Raw genomic sequence first — 13,586 nt, 5'->3', positions numbered from 1 at the left:
CACACACACACACACACACACACACACACGCACGCACGCACACGCACGCACGCACACATGCACCAAACTGGCAAGGACTATCTTGTAATCCCCTGGTCATGTTCAACCAAACAGCAGAGTGACTTGGTGCTTCACATAATCCATCTTGCTTGGATGTGTGTTCTTTCAAGAGAACCCCAGTCTTCTTACTATAAAAAGTCTACTGGGGTGCTCGCTTCAGCAGCACATATACTAAAAGTGGAACAATACAGAGATTAGCATGGCCCCTGCACAAGGATGACACGCAAATTCGTGAAGCGTTCCATATTTAAAAAAAAAAAAAAAAAGTCTGCTGGGAAAGGTAACCCCCTCTTTTAAGTCCTCTACTAGAGAAACACTTGGCAGCCAAGCATCAACATTACGTTAACCTTGTGCAGACTTGAGGGGCTCTGAGCCTCTCAAGTCATACACAGTGTGCATCAGGCAGTGACCCTTTCCCGATGCCTTCAGGTTATCATGGCGGCTCCTGTCCCGCCCTGAACTGTAACACGGCTGATGAGCTTCACTCATCCTGCTCCTCTCTAGACCTGTACTCGGTTTTTCTGTTCTTTTGATTTTTGTCATTTTGCCTCATTTCATTCGGCTGATTACTGTCGATGGCATGGGCACAGCATTTTTTTTTTTTCATGTTGTTTGATTTACTCCTTTACAATCATGCTACTGTCTGGAAAAATTACCCCATTTTCACTTGCAACATCCATTTTCTCACCACTTCCAATTTTTGCAATTATTATTCCACTTTGGTTTCCATCGTAACCATATGTCTCTTCAAGGCAGCATTTCCAACATGCTAGCTGCCTCTGCACTTATTGGTCATAATGATAACATTTGGAAAACACCTTCTATCTGAGCACAAACACAGCAAACACACTCTAACAAATCAAGTGACAGCCAAGTGGAGTCGCTGGTGCCCTCTTCTGGTAGCAGGAAGAGTTGAAGCTGTTTTACTATAGAATGAGAGTGGACAAACTTCCATTTGTAAATAAAGTTTTATTGGCACACTGCTGTGCCTCTTCATTTAGGCTTTATAGACACTTTTGAACTGCACTGATGGTGGACTGTTTCTGATGGAAACCGTCACGGTTAATCTTCATTGTCAACTTCACTAGATTTGGAACCATCTAAATTGGTGCTGGTGGTGAGTCACGCCTCTTGTGAGGGTGTTTGTAGAGGAGATTAACTGAGTGAGCATGGAAGACTCACCTTGAATGTGAGAGACATCCTCCCATGGCCTGGGGGGCTCAACAGAATAAAAAGGTTAACAAGACACAGTAAGCTTACCACCAGCATTCCCCTTTCCTAGTCTTCCAGGTTGGTCATGTGGTGAGCAGTCTTCTCCACCACCATCCTGCCACCTTGATGCTCTGCTCAGGCACGTGAAACCATGTAACCATGGACAGACCCCCTTTGAAACCATAAACCAAAGTAAACCCTCTGCCCTTTACTTTGTTTCTGTCAAGAAACCAACACACCCTCCTGTGTGGTCCTTAAAGTAGAACCTACAGCTGCCCCCTGTACCCACCAGGGTGTGGTTCTAGGTCCTCCCCCACAGACATCAAAACCCATGGTTAGTCAAGACCCTTTCACAAAATGACTTAAAATTCTCAATTAGCCTACATAGATCTTTTCATGTACTTTACGTCATCTCTAGGTTACTTACAACTGCTAACAGGATGCAAATACTGTGTAATTAGTTATTGAAGTATATCATTTAAGGGATAGCCACAAGACAAAACTATTTGCCCATGTTTTAGTACAAAAACAATTTTTAAAAATATTTCTATCCAGAATTGTTTGGCTCTATGGATACATATGGAATCTATTGGTACAGGATCTAACTGTATTTATGATCTTATCTTTTACAAAATTTTCAAACCCCTATTCTGGAACATTTATAAAAATTTATGAGTTTGGGACTAAAGCAATAGTACTGTGGTTAAGAGCGCATGCTACTCTTGCAAAGGTCCCTGACACTCACATGGAGTGGCTCACAAACATCTATAACTTCTACTTCAGAAAAATCTAACACCCTCTTCTGGCCTCTTTGGGAACTGCACTCATGTGTACAGACACACATATACAAATAAATAATAAAACAAGTACCATTTAAAAGAAAGAAAATTAATAAATTTACAGTTTTCAAGTCAAGGAATATGAACTCGAGTCCATAGTCAAAAGCCAGGTGCTTGTAAAACTCGTTTACATGAGATCTGAAAGGCTTTTGAGATAATCCACCCTAAGTAAAGAAATGATCAAACTCCAATGACCTGACCCAGTCAGACAGTTGCACTTGTGGAAGGAAAATTCTTATGACTACGGATAGTGGTAACTCCAATGCATCCCTATTTCCAAAGATTAATGTCTGGATCTTAGAAATGAGAAAGCTATCAGCTCAATATTGCTGCACAACAACTACCCCTGTACCTGAACGTCATGACACGGGTATGTGGGTTCATGCAGCTCCGTGGAATGAAGACTCAGAGGCATCTTAAGAATGAATCTAGCCTTTCATGACTGCAGGGGAGGATCCAGCCTCGAAGGACTGAAGCACTTTCCCTTCGCCTAGGCCAATATTATTTCTCTCCAGTACAGTTTAGCCAGTTAATTTCCATATACTCAAAACAACCTGAAAGGAGCTCCCAACAATACAATGCCAAGTGCACATACCTCGATTTGTCAGGTACCTGGGTTTTCAGGTTTCCTGAACCAAGTTTTGCATAGGCCTTTGTATCCTTGGGAAACTCTGAGACAGGATTCACATGGAGGGCAACAGGGAAGCAAAATGTGTCTGCTAAACAAAAGATCAATTAGGGCTAGGTTGCCACTCTCTGGAGCCAGGCCAGGGGCAGCTCAGCAGGAGTGCCACCACAATCCCCAAATGGCATACATCCTTAAGCATTTATTCCCAACTTCATCATCTCCGGGACTCCTTAGAGGCTCTGATTCAAGCCACAAGACTTTGGTGCCTGATTCATTCCCCTGTGTCTCCTTCATTCTTCAAGGACAGTTACCTACCCATGGCCCATGTTCTGTTGAGAGTGGCAAGATCCAGAGTCCAACTGCTTATGCCTATGTCAAGATTCTGTTTTCTTTACACCCTCTAACTTCCCACTGATCAAACCAAGGCACAAAGTCAAGCCCAATATCAATGTGTCCTTCTAGTAAGGCATGAACAGGATTATTTGCCTAAATAAAAAGATGCCTGTGGTGGCCACCATAGGTTCATATATTTGAATGCTTAGAGAGTGACACTATTTGAAAGGATTAGGAGGCCTGGCCTTGTTGGAGGAAGTGTGTCACTGGGGATGGATTTTTCAAGTTTCAAAAGCCCAAGTCAGGCCTGGTGACTCTCTCTCTCTCTTCCTGCTGCCTGCAAGATGGAGAACTCTCAGCTACTCCTCCAGCACCATGTCTGGCTGCATGCTGCCATTATCCCCACCATGATGACAACAGACTAAACTAAGCAGGCCCCAGTTAAACGCTTTCCTTTATAAAAGTTGCCATGGTCGAGATGTCCATTCATAACAATAGAATACTGACTAAGACATGTCTAAATGGGCTGGAAGGCCTGTTTCGTCCAACACTATGGAACTTCGGCGTGCCTCTAAGATAGTGAAGACAGGGAGAAAACCTTTCTCCCCTTCTCTCTACATCACCACAGATGCTCTTCGGCCTCTGGGCTCTGTCTCCTGAGATGACGAGAGTACCAGAGCCCAGTGCTATAACATCAGAACAATGGTGTGGGCTGGTGGAGAAGCCAGCCCTGGCAGGCCAGCAGCAGAGCTCTGCCCTTGAACACAAGGGGCTGGGGGGGGCGGGGCTTCAATACCCAGTAGAGCAGAGGCAATGTCAGAAGTTTCCAGCATCTACAGATCAATCCCGGTGTCTGCGGGGCCTGCCACACCCAGTGGAGCAGCAGAACCTCCGGAGTTTCTCACAAGCTCCGCAAGATTATTTCTCGGGGGTGGGGGTTGGGGGGAGGGGAGGCGCAGGCCGTGAAACTTGAGTCATCCCTTTTACATGTGATCTCACGGCTAGCCTCAGACTGATGGGTTCTGAAGCTATTCAGATTACACAAGCGGGGGTTTCTAACCCTGAATCATGCACCCTTTAGAGCAGGCTTCCTTAAATACACACACAGACACACGCGTGAGAAGGAAGCAGGAGCCATAGCTTCTACCCTCCTCCTTCCTTTCTCTTCCTCCTCCAGATCCATCAAGCAGAGATTCTTACCTGTGCTAACCCCGACCGATGAACTGAAACCAATCCTGGCCCCAGGGACAGAGCAGCCTGATTTCAGGAGTCTCTGGAGAGATGCCCTGGAAAGGCTCCGCCCTCCTCTCCATCTGGCCAGCCCAGGCAGTCCTAGAGTGATCAGTAAGCAATAAGCAAGTTCAGCCCTAACAGCTGCTAATGGTAGGCTTAAGTACTCATTACCCAAAGAACCCCTGGGGTTGGCTCACTTACTGTAGTGAATGATCCTGTGGACCCACAAAGCAGCTCCTCCTAATGAGAAGATCGACTACATGCTGAACCTGAGCCCAGGAAGTAACCAAGGAGAGGAAAGAGCCCTCCAAGGCCAGCTGTGGGAGCCCAGAGAGCAGACAGAGCTCTCCTCGTGAATTTCCCCTACAGCCCCCATGAGGCTGAAGGGTTAAGGTTCTATTAGTTGGTAGTCGAGGCTTCCAAGCCAACCTTACCTTTCACCTTTGTCCTAGCTCAGTCATCATTCCCCTTGATGGCATATGTCTACCAAGAACTGCTTTGCCTCTTCATTCCATCCCTGTTCACCTGGTCTCCAGCTCTGTCCTACCCACCTCCTACCACCTCTGCCTTTTCTACAACATTTTCTGTCCCAGCAGCAACCATGCAATCCTCCTGTGAGTCAGAAACCTAGAAATCCTTCTAAATATATTCCCCCTTTCTCCCTCAACCCTTTTCATAATAATCTATCACCAAACCTTACTTATTTTTTCCTTCTATACATCTCTTAAAAGCTCAGCCTTCTCCATCTTCCGGTGTCTCATCATGTTCTGCATGGACCACTTCAGTGAACCTCAATGGTAGAGATGCTGTTGCATCTACATCGGCATCTTAAATGTGGTACCCAAGCCTGGCATAAGATAAAAACTCAGGAAAGTCTTCTTGGACAAATGAACACAATGCATCCACGTATCTAGGTAGAGTTGTTGTAAAGATAGAGGAAATAATAAATACTAAAAAAAAAAAATTGTTCCACTGATAATATGAACAAGAAGAACCCAAGCCAGGCAGAGATTTTCTTTCTCGTCTGGTAAAGAGCAGATGGTCTGGAAGATGCTATTGTCCTCAGTTTTTTGCCCCAGGATCTTCAGGACATCTAGACCAAGTCTTGTGTGATGAATTTTTTTCTTGTGATTAACTCAATTTTACAAACAGTGGTTGTATAGTCAACCTTTACCCACATTCCCAATGAAAAGAAGAAATACCAAGGTCAAAAGCAAAAGATGGTAGTTGGTCGGTCACTTGTAAAGAGTTCCACAATCTTCCATTTGGCTAAATAATACTTTAGGCTAGATACCAACCATCTGCTTGACTGGTTATATCAGCCAAGTTCATGGTCATGGGCATCATCTCTGACTATATGACCTTAAAATAATAATCATTTTTTCCTGGAATGATGTTGGAGGATCAAGGAATTATTGGGAGGCTGAAACATCGAAACTAGAAAATGAGCAAGAACCCAGGTCACCTTCAAGGTCCCACCCCAAGAAATGACCCAGCCAGGATGATGTGTCCACTGCAACAGTATACAGTTGATAACAGCCACAATCTCACAGACATGGGCCCTGCCACAGCTGCCACAGCTGCACTCCCAGCCACCATTCCTTTTTGATACCATTTGCTCTAGACTGAGAGTTCTGAGCAGTACCACCACGGGTTAGGCCCAGTGGATCAGTCAGGGACTGGCAGAAACTGAGAGCTATGAGAAGAGATTCATAATGTGGCTGTTTACAGAGGTAAAGACGAGTCTGTGGGACAGCAGTGGGGAGGATGCAGCTCTCTGAGGTTTATAACAGTGAGCTGCCTTGATAGACAGGAAGAGGCAAGGGACAGACTGATTAAAAAGAATCTGGAAAGAAAGAACTTTGCCAAAGAGGAGGGCTATCCCAGGAAGCTGAGGACCCTTCCAGGAGGATACACAATCAGCCCAGGCAACCCGAACACCAAGGAAAACACTTCTTCCCTCTAATCCCCTTCACCACTTCCCATTAACCACGCCCAGCTGAAACCTAGAAGGCAAGCCACTCCCTGGTATAGCTGACAAGGGGCAGCCTCTGGGCAGCAGGGTGGGGATGATGGGAAAGGGATCTGAGGAGGCTAACCTAAGGTTCCTAACACAAGCCTCCCTGGGCGGAGCAACAGCCACAAAGCTTTACTGCTGCCGTCCACTTTCAGAGCTGGCCATGGGACCTAACTTGGTCATCATGGTGGCCGTCTAGTTCACATCCCACTTGGTGCTAAGGATGCCTTGGCTGGTGGGATTCATCGCTTACTGCAGTCACTCAGTTCTGCACTCCTGTGAGATGTGAATCCGGTGTCCTTGCTTCACAGCTCTGCCTTCATTTCCCATTGGCTAGGTCAGGTGTTTAGAAGAGTGACAGAAGATGCCTGGGCAACCCTGTGGTTCCAAAATGAGTTCTTCTTGCCCCTGCTGTGTGGCAATAAACCATTTCCCATAGCAGCCAAAAATCAGCAACCACCTTGCCTAACACGGAGAAGCCATTTTCAGCCTGTTGCTTGGCTGCTGAAGGATCTCACTGGCCAGGGGCCTCTCTCAGCTTCCATTGCCCATGTCACTAAAGATGAAGAAGATAGCACAAAATCTTCATATAGGTATTGGGTTGTTGGGACACTGGAGGAATGGTGTCCCCATCTTCCTTGGGGCTCAGGTCCAAGCACTCTGGCTGGAAAAGAGGCAGCACCTGATATCGGCAGAACCCCATCCTACCACCCCGATGCCCTCCCTCAGCTGGGATTATAGCTGACTATTCAGGAGACATCCCCCAGACTGCTCCTGGGCAATGAAGAGCAGCACATCCTGAAGATTCGAGAGCTCCATGTTACCTCCCTGAAGTATTCTCTGGCTAGTTGAGGTATAGGATATCCAGGATACCAAGCTTATAGATAAGGAATTCTGTAAATTCAAAAATATGGTTCCAGAAGCAGTCTTCTGGAAAGGGATAGCAAATTGATACTTAATGTAGAACCTACTCGGCTGTGCCCAAGCGTGCGGCCAGAGGGCTTTCCCTCCACTGAAGCATTAGTGAGCACACTGAAGAATGCAGCAGCTCTGTGCCCACCTCCTTCCCCATCTCCCAGAAACAGCTGGCCTAATCAAGGCAAATAACCTGATAAAATTTCAGGGTGAGCATCTCTACCTGGGGGCAATTATGGAAAGCATGCCTTTCTTGTCTACGAAGCTCCGGCACCACCATCCAGCCTCGAAAGTGCCCGGTAACCCCATGAAGATGAAGAAACCCACACTGTCTCCAGCTCACACATGCCTCACCACCAAGCGCTTTCTCCTGATGCCTGTGTCGAAGCATTTTCTGTGGACCTTGCTGGGAGGACTGTACTTCTAACTCTCCCCAGGGAGAAGGCCAGATAGGTAGTACACAAGCATGTGTTCCTTCATTCCTACCTCTGCAAGCCTTCCGACACCTTCCTGTATAACAGTGCTTCTCAGCTGTGCCCCCTCCAGACTGCCTCGATGTCTGTAGATGACTTTAGTTACTATCACTTGGGTGTTTTTATGAGGATATGCGAAGGTAGAGGGCAGAAGTGCTTCTAACACTATGAAATGCACAGGGTAATCCCCCAAAAGTGATGGCTCCCAAATATATCAGCATCACCGAGACTAAGAAACCCTGCTTAGGCTGAAGGGATGGAACAGTAAGCAAAGGCACCTGCCACCAAGTTCAGTCCCCACGTGGGGAAGGAGAGAAATGAATCCCAAAAGTTGTTCTCTAACCTCCACATATGTGTCCTCCTCCCTCTCTCTCTCTGTCCCTCTGTCTCCGTCCCTCCATTTCTGTCTGTCTCTCTTTCTGTGTGTATATCTGTCTGTGTGTCTCTGCACCACCACCACCTGGCACACACACTTAATATAATAAAAGAGGAGACTGGAGAGATGGCTCAGAAGTTAAGAGCACTGGTTGCTCTTGCAGAAGACCTGAGTTCGATTCCAGCACCCCACATGGTGATCCACAACCATCCATTAAATCCAGTCCCAGGGGATCTGATGCCGTCTTCTGGCCTCTGCAGGCATCAGGCACTTGCACGGTACATAGATGATACATGCTCCCAAAACACCCATACACATAAAACCTAAAATAAATTGGGGAGGGAGAGGGAGAGAGAGAGAGAGCCCTCAGAGACATTCTGGCACTTTCATCCCCTTAACTGTGGCTGACAAGCCCTTCCTTCCCTTGGCAACCTAGCTCAGTGGTTCTCAAAGTGTGGGCCTTGTTCCAGCAGCATCTGTCTCACCTGTGACTTCATTAGACTGAACATTCCAAGACTTCACCATTCACCTGCTGAATCAACCCCCTTCTCTAATAAGATCAGTGATCTATGACTTCAGAGTCATCCAGGCCATCCTGATCCCTGAGTTTAAGAGCCACTTCAGTAAACCAGAGGCTGGCAGACTCTGTCTATAAGACCAGATGCAGCAGCATCTCTGTGGGGTCTACTCGGCTCAGCTTCTGTCATGAAAAAGTAGGTAACTCATGAGCAAAGAAATTCCAGCTGGGTACCAAAAATTTCACCCGGGAACATATAAGTTTAAACTTCCTGTTCTTCATGTATCACAAAATACTATCTTTTCACGGTTTCATTTTTAATTACTGTACAAAATACTGAATTTCATTTTGACATTGTTCATATGAGAACACCGTGTACTTTGTTCATATTCGCCTCACCCGTTGTCATCTCCTGCCCCGGCCCTCCTTATCACCTGATGATTGGGATTTTCCGACTACTTGTGTTGTTGCTTGGTTTTGTTTGTTTGTTTTTCAAGACACGCTTTCTCTGTGTAGCCCTGGCTATCCTGGAACTTGCTCTATAGACCAGGCTGGCCTCAAACTCACAGAGATCTGCCTGCCTCTGTCTCCCCAGTGCTGGGATTAAAGGCATTCACCACTGCCCAGAGATTTTTCAGCTATTCAAATGTAAAGATCATTGTTAACCTCCAAGGCCATATGAAAACACACACTGGGACATCTGTAGTTTGCAATTTGCCTACAACTGAGGTAGACTCATAATACTACCCCAAACACTGCATCTGATGGTTTAAAATATCAATTCCAAGTGGTGAACTTGGCCTGACAAAACCATGCAAGACACGCAAGTCATATTCTTCTCCCTCCTTCTCATGGCTACCTGCTGGCCTCTCATTGGCTAAAAGGCCTTCTGGGATCCAAGAAAAGGTAGAGAAGGCCAGAAGTAGATCATCTCATGCAGGTGAGGCATAAGAAAAGACATCCATCAATACTTAGGTCAGTGCTCTACAGGGCACACTACCTCAAAAAGAAGGAAAGTTGAGGTTGAAAACCTAAAGACTGTGAGCCAGCTGGGGGAGGTGGGGCAGCTCAGTCATGAATGTGTCCTTAAAACCCAACTTGTAAAAAAATTAGGAACCAGGCACAGTGGCCTATGCTTATAAGCCCAGTACTAGGGGACAGAGATGTTGACAGGTGGATCCCTGGGGCCCACTAGTCAGCCAACCTGGCCTGCTTGGAAAGTTCTAGGCCAGTGAAAGATCCTATTTCAAAACAAGAGGTGGAGGGCACCTGAGGAACAATATCCAAGATTGTCCTCTGGCACATACACACCTCTAAAAATGTCAAATTTTTTCATGTATTTATTTTATATACCAGCTGCAGCCTCCCCCATCTTCCTCTCCTAGTCCCTCTCCTCCATTGCCTTCTCCCACCACCCAATCTCCTTCTCTCCCATCTTCATCTAGGAAAGGGCAGGTCTCTTATGAGTATCAATAAAACATGGCATATCAAGTTACCATAAGACTAAGCACCTCCCCATGTGTTAAGGCTGGGCAAGGCAACCCAGTATGAGGCAGATGCAGAGACCCACAATCAAATATCGGTTAAAATGGTACTTTTTCACCAGTGTTGATGGGCCAACTTAGTGTTGTTAGGATGTGACCCAAAGTTCACACAGAAGAGATGATAATTGCTTGATGTCTTCAAAGCCCCAGGCACCAGGAAGGCTTCAAAGATGCTTGCCCCTCTGCAGAACCCTCAGGTCATCACACCTCACGGACAGCTGGCCTCAGCCAGGTATCCAGACCAGGCCAGGGCTGAGCATCCCCCTCCTTGTGTGAAGCAGCTACCTACACTTCCCTTGGGTACTCAACAAAGCTACAGTCTAAGACTTCACAACTGTTCCAACACCCCTAAGATAGACAGACACCTTGCAGCCCAGTTCACTCGGCACATTAACCAGCCCTTGAGGCTATTGCCAGGTCCAGGCCAGTGTTAGCTTGTTCTCAAGTGTCTCACACCTGGCAACACACATCTTGGGGATGTGTCACCCTCATCATACCTGCATGCCTCCAAGAGGCTCCAAAGACACAACTCACAAACAGTCCTGCACACACTCCACACAAGCACCCAGATGCAGAGTTCATCATTAAAACAGACTTGTGCCATAGAATTTTGCATTATCTACATAGGAAGTCCATGAGACCTGTGCAGGAGGCAGATCAGGGGCTGGGTATCTGTAAAGGTTCTCAGATCTGGGCTCCAGCCACATGGTCAGTTGTGTGACCTTGGGAAAATATCTCACCTCTCTGGCTTGCTTCCCAGTTTGGTAATAGGGTTAGCACAAGCGATCAATAAGATAACTTATAGGTGGTACCTACACAATGCCCAGCTTAAAGTGGGCATTCTGCAAATGCTATTTCTTTTCTCCTCCATGGGAGAGGGAAGTCCATGATTTTCTTCCCCGGGAAGCACCAAGACTCATCTCTCATGATCAGTCCCCAGAGCCTGGCAGGACTTTCATGTCGTTCTGCTCCTGAGTTGATTCATCTCAGAATGTTTGGTCTGCTTTTGCCCCCAGTATTTTTTGTCTTTATCTGATTTTAAGATCCAATGCTGAAATTCAGTCTCCTGTGTATCCAACGACCCTTTCACTGACTGGACTTCCGGCTCCTCTTGCTCTTGTCTTTTCCTGAACCCCCCATTTCCTTCCCCTCCATATCCCCATTTTCTTCTCTACTTTCCTATTCTTTCCTTCCCTTCCTCCCTCCCTCCCTTCTTTGCTTACTGTTTCCATCCTTCCTTCTCTCCTCCCTTCCTCCTCTCTACCTACAGTTGCTCTCTATAAACTATAGTTTTCCAACGCTGCCAGGCAGGCCACCTAATGGGCCATCTCAGGAAGAAGACAGATGCAGCCCTCGATCTCCAGGGCCTTCATTCAGATGAGAGAGACAGAACATGAACAAATCCATTACAGCATGTTCAAACGAAGTGTCCTCCAGGGCACCAAGAGACCCGCACACTCATATTTCAAAGGAAGTGTAGGGCCGTATGCAGAGCTGGCACAGGAGGTTGTCTAAATCAGGCTCACATTCACACCAAGCGTGCACACAGGTCAAGGGTCTGAATGAAAGAAATATTTCAGGTGAGACTTTCTTGGAATGAGCTATGTTTGAACCCCTCCCCACCCAGGGGAAAGGGATTGAGGCTGTGGAACACTGGTACCATCCACAGTAGCAGAGCATCCAGGCATCCCAGCTGCCCCTTGATCACATGATTTGCTTTGACCAATGAAATGCAGAAAGAAGCATTTCATTCTAGTGTCCAGACCTCCAGTTCCCTCTTCCCTTGTTGCAGAAACTGGAGAAGTATATTTTTTATTTGATTTTATTGTATTAGAGTTTATTCAACCTATCAAAAATATGTCAAATATTGAAAAGCAAAAATATGGTTAATATCATAGTGAACATGTAACAACTATTTAAGGTAAAAATTACTTTCTCCTATGAAGCCAAAGTTAAGCTCACTAAAAATACCTATTTTTTTCCTCTTGAAACATTTTATTATGGTGAAATATGAGAACATAAACTCTGCTGTGCTAACTACTTGCAAGCATGCTAGTTTGAGGCATCCATTGCATCCCCCGTGTTGGGCTGCTCATGCCATTGTGCACTTGGTAGTATTGTTTTGTAAAGGCACTATTTTTTTTCTCTTGAGACAGGGTCTCAGGTAGCTAAAGCTAGGCTCAAACTTGCTGCACAGCTGAGAGTGAGCTTCTCTGTGGTAGGGGACAGGTAGTATTGGGGGGTGCTCCCTCAAAGAACCCCTGAGGTCAATGCTGGTTGTCTCCCTCAGCTGCCATCCACCTTCTGTTTTGAGAGAGAGTCTCTTGTTGGTTGATTGGCTAGACCATCTGGTCAGTGAGCCCTGGGATCCTGTGGATGCCTTCCAGTGCTGAGATCGCAGGCACACACAGCCAGGCCTAGCTTGGTATGTGCAGTGCTGGGATCCATATTCAGATCCTCAAGGTTACCCAGCAAGCATCTTACCAACAGCACCCTCTCCATGGCCTGACCTTTGTGCATATTAGGTCAGCATTCTCCCCACTGAGCTACATCCCAGCCCTGCAGGATTTCTTTTGAAACAGAAGTGTCAGAGATCAAACATCTGGAGCAAGTCAGCAGAGGAGGAAGCTGCCCTTAAAGGTTGTCAGGAGCCCCAGAGAGGGAGAGCAGGCAGTGCACTTGTGTGCTATCCAACTGCTTTGTTTGGAGCTGTTTGTTAACTCAGCATAACCCAGTCTGCTCTGAATAATGCAGCACTGCCCGTAGCCCCAACTCAAGAGACAAACCTCTGGGGTTTCTCCTGATCTCCAGATGTCAAGAGCCTGGCTGCAGTCCTCGGTGGAGTGGGACCCACAGCAACAGCTTACGAAGCAACTCACCTGGAGTTGGCCAGAGCAAAAGAAAGACAGGTGTTTCCATGAACCTGACAGAAGACAAGTGCAAGAGAGAGCTGGGGTGGAGGTCAACGCAGATCCTGTCAAGAAGGGTTGTGTGGCAGGGCAAAGAACCTCAGCAGAAGGAAAAGGGGGGTGCATCTGGGATCTTAGAAGACACTAGTCACCAGAGACACAAATCTGAACCAGGAACTGTAGACAAGAGGTGTGGAACTTGTACAAAACCCCCTGGGAGGGGAAAGGTTCGTTCGAGTCTTCCATCTGTGATTAGTTTGTTCCTTAATGAGCATGTAAAGTACAGAGTTTCAATGTGACACTGTCATGTACACTTCGTTTTTATTGGCTCCCTTCCCATCACCCTGCCCTTTCCTGCTGGTCCCCTTCTCCCCCAATCTTGTTTCATGTCACATGTATTCTATTACCCTCTATCCCTGCCTTAAGATCACTTCGTCCTCCCTCATGGCCCCCTTTATTCACCAAAATATTTTGTATTTGTCTTTCTGAGACAGGCTTATTTTACTGAACATAATAATGGTCCAATTTTA

The 13,586-nt window shown here is 46.5% G+C and overlaps 1 non-coding gene across 1 annotated transcript; it reads left to right on the top strand.

Annotated features, from left to right (window-relative positions):
* Nucleotides 1-207: 207 nt before the first annotated feature.
* On the top strand, nt 208-311 carry LOC114683411. Its single transcript, XR_003733157.1, has one exon. It is a non-coding gene; the product is annotated as a U6 spliceosomal RNA (small nuclear RNA).
* The last annotated feature ends 13,275 nt before the right edge of the window (nt 312-13,586 follow it).

This window comes from Peromyscus leucopus, chromosome 2 (genome assembly GCF_004664715.2).
Source record: "Peromyscus leucopus breed LL Stock chromosome 2, UCI_PerLeu_2.1, whole genome shotgun sequence".
In the NCBI taxonomy this organism is placed as follows: domain Eukaryota; kingdom Metazoa; phylum Chordata; class Mammalia; order Rodentia; family Cricetidae; genus Peromyscus; species Peromyscus leucopus.
The sequence above is the reverse complement of the archived record's forward strand: the minus strand, read 5'-3'. Positions and strand labels throughout refer to the sequence as shown.